The following is a 3412-nucleotide window of genomic DNA, read 5'->3' as shown; positions in this document are numbered from 1 at the left end:
ACCCCCTCAAGTCGCCACAATACTTTTCAGTTATTTTTTTAATGTTGGGATGAAGCAGGATGATTTGGGAAATTGCTCCCCCCCATGCCCATAGTTAGACCCAGGCTAGTTTCACAGAATGAATGTTTAGCCGATAAATCTGCATTTAATCCAGGCCATGATAATCTGGGCTGCTCTAACTGAGTAATCATGGATCCAAAACAAGACCAAGTAAATATCTCACTCTGAACTGAATATTAGGCCAACAGGAGAAGATTTACTCTAATTATATTACATTTCATTGAGGAATAGCATTGAAGATAAATAACATGGACACACACTGTAATATTATCATACTACATTTGATCTACTCCTGTTCTACCTTTCCTCCTCTTCTCTCACTGCCAGCATGCTCCAAAGTGTTGGCTCAACATGTGCCCCTCCTCTTTGCCCATTTTTTGGATTAGCTGGGCATTTGGTGGAGTCAGGTACTTGCAAGATCACGATGACGGAACGACCCACTCTGAGCTTCAAAACCACTCTTCAGAAACCTATGGGTGACATCATGGAGACTATGTCCATTTTTATTAACAGTCTATAGGCTCGACACGCACCCCTCCTCTTTGCCCATTTTTGTATTAGCCAGACATTTGGCAGGGTCACATACTGGCAGGATTTTATCCATCTTTATTTACAGTCTATGATATTATGTGCCTATGGTATTACCCCAATTTACAAAAGTGCCAAATCCAAATAATTATAGACCCCTTTCAGCTGTTTGCTCTATTGCCAAAATATTTGAAAAACTAATCTTTAATCAGTTATCACAGTATCTTCATACTAATATTATCCTACCGCCTTCACAATCAGGATTTAGACCTTATCATTTCACAACTACTGCTCTCTTAAAGCTAACTAATGATGTGTTCTCAGCATCTGATTCTTGCAACCTTACAAGAGGTATTTTTATTGTTTTGAAGGCTTTTGCCTTGGTTGATCACTTCCTACTTCTAGATGAGCTTTATGTAGTTGGTTTATCTCAAAATCACTATTATTGTTTAACTCCTGTCTACATAATAGGAAACAATGTGTTGTCCTTCAAGGAAGCAAGCCTGACTTGTTTGTTCAACAACGAGAGGTATACCACAGGGTTCAATGCTGGGCTCACTTCTATTTTCTATTTTTATAAATGATCTGCAATCAATTCTTTCCAATTTCTCTTTCCACTATTTGCAGATGAGACTGTCATATATACTTCTATATATCACTTATTGCAAATCCAAAGCACTCTTCAATCAGATTTCAGTACCTTACAAAGCTGACTCTCATGTAAATCCACTCCGATCCTATATTTCAGCATGCCTGTAACCCCCTCTTTTTCAGCCTTGTTCAGAACAGGCTGTTTCTGTGTCTGTAGCTTTAAATGCAAATGAGCTGTGCCTGACCACGCCCCTCTTCGGAAGGGGATGCAGTTTGGGCTTCTGGCACCATGCTCTAATGTTTACGGTGACCGTGACCGGCGACCTGGCGTCACTAGCGATTTGGTTCAACCACACAACTTTTATCCAGAATCTGACCCAGAGGGAGAGGCTGCTGAAGAAGTTCAAACTCTACAACTGCAGCAGGACGTTTCTAAATGGTTGGTAACCAATTTTGTGTATTTTGACATTACATTTTCAGTTTGTTGATGTGTGCTGGCACACAATTACTAACATGTAGCTAGGTAGCTAATGCCAACTGTTACTGTCTCGTCATTACTGGGAGCTCTTTTGGTTAATAAGCACTATTGTGAATTGTGTAATGTAGTTATCTGTCATGCCTCCTTAGATATACTTTTACAGTCTATGAAAATGTTTGTTGTATGTGGATTGCTACAGGTGTTCAATGTCAGTACTAGTCAGATATTTTAATAGATGCTGACAAAGTAAATCATTTTTGTTCATGTTTTGAGCAGAGATGCTCATCATGACCTCTTCCTTTATGTAGTAAATTTATTTTGTGTATTACAATGAAAGCTGTAAATCAGCATAGACATGTCTGACAGCAACAGTAATTTTTAGTCAAAGACTAAACTGTGCAGTTTTCTACACTACACTGTTGTCAAGCTCCACATTATATGCAATAAGTGACATGTTATAGATTACCTATGTTATATGCGCTTGATATGTAGCCAAGCTTACTTCTTACCCAACTTAGCTCCACTGTCTGTCAGTGTTTGAATTTCATAAGCTTTATATTTTGGTGAGTTACCATTTTTCTCTATATTTTGGATAGGTGCTCCTGTGGAAACTGTGCAACCATGCCCACAGAAGCTGAGAATATCTGCTGCTAGGAGATACCACAGGTAGCATTCTCACTACACAAACTAATCAGTAATTTGTTTTGATTACATTACATTTATAATAAACCATAGCATTTACCATTTGTAATTCACTGTAGGTTACCAGATGGCTATGGGAGATCGTGGAAGATTTACCATGTATGGTAGACCGTCCTGGGTTGGAGCCGCTCTGCCTCAATGTGTACTCCCTCCAGAATGCCTGCAACATGTACCGCACTGACTATGGTCCTTTACGGTTGAGAGGAATACACCAGTACGTTTTGCTTCTTTGTAAAAACATAGTTTCAATCTAAATAAAAGATGTTAGGCAGTCTTGTTTTACTTCAGTGCACATAATTTTACAATGGTAATAACACACCACAAATGGAGTAACACACCCTCAAATGAATTAGTTTAGCTGATCTTTGATTTGTTCTTCTATCAGCAGATAGTGTGCATATAATATATGAATTCAGAGGAGTCATATATCTTTAGTAACAATAAAGCATTTATTTACATCAAATGAACGACTTATAATCAGTGATAATAAAAAAACTGTAGGATTCACTGGATCCATAAAAAAAAAAATTGTGAGACACATCATAGATATATGTTTGCAAGACTAAATGCCCTGTCCAGTTTTTTTAGTCAGTACAGGTATCTAGCCTATAGGAGCTTTATGGGTGCTGGGGCTTCCTTGGTCGCAGAATCTGGGTCGTCATTCCAGCCTGCGTGGTCCTACGCATCCATGCCGAGTTTCCTGACGCCACATGCCAGTACGTGGGTTTTAGACTGCCCCATGATAGAACTGGGACATATAGGAGTTGACCTACTCCTTCTCAGGCCACTAGAACTGTGCAGTGAGCTCCTCTGGGATGGGGATGGCCAAAGCAGCTTCTGTGTACGGTCCCAGGTCAACAAAGACTTTTTCATATATGAGGTCCACCACATACCCTTTAAGATTTTGCTTACATTTTGTTTTTTTTAAAAAACAATGACTGAAAGTCTGTTTCTAACTACCTCCTGACATTTTCTTTACTGTATTTTGTTGTTGATGGAACTGTCATAACATAATACGTGCAATACTTAATACAATGTGTACAAAACATTTTT

General features: G+C 38.8%; 1 long non-coding RNA gene across 1 annotated transcript; it reads left to right on the top strand.

Moving 5' to 3' along the window:
• Window positions 1-1484: 1484 nt before the first annotated feature.
• LOC147819367 (uncharacterized) lies at window positions 1485-2641 on the top strand. Its single transcript, XR_015436992.1, has 3 exons — window positions 1485-1618; window positions 2254-2323; window positions 2419-2641. It is a non-coding gene; the product is annotated as an uncharacterized LOC147819367 (long non-coding RNA).
• Window positions 2642-3412: the final 771 nt, after the last annotated feature.

The sequence above is a fragment of the Seriola lalandi genome, unplaced genomic scaffold, assembly GCF_002814215.2.
Source record: "Seriola lalandi dorsalis isolate HSWRI2012SDOR001 ecotype SW California unplaced genomic scaffold, Sedor1 jcf7180002053890, whole genome shotgun sequence".
Classification (NCBI taxonomy): Eukaryota; Metazoa; Chordata; class Actinopteri; order Carangiformes; family Carangidae; genus Seriola; species Seriola lalandi.
Note: the sequence above shows the minus strand (reverse complement) of the source record. Positions and strands in the feature narration are given on the sequence as shown.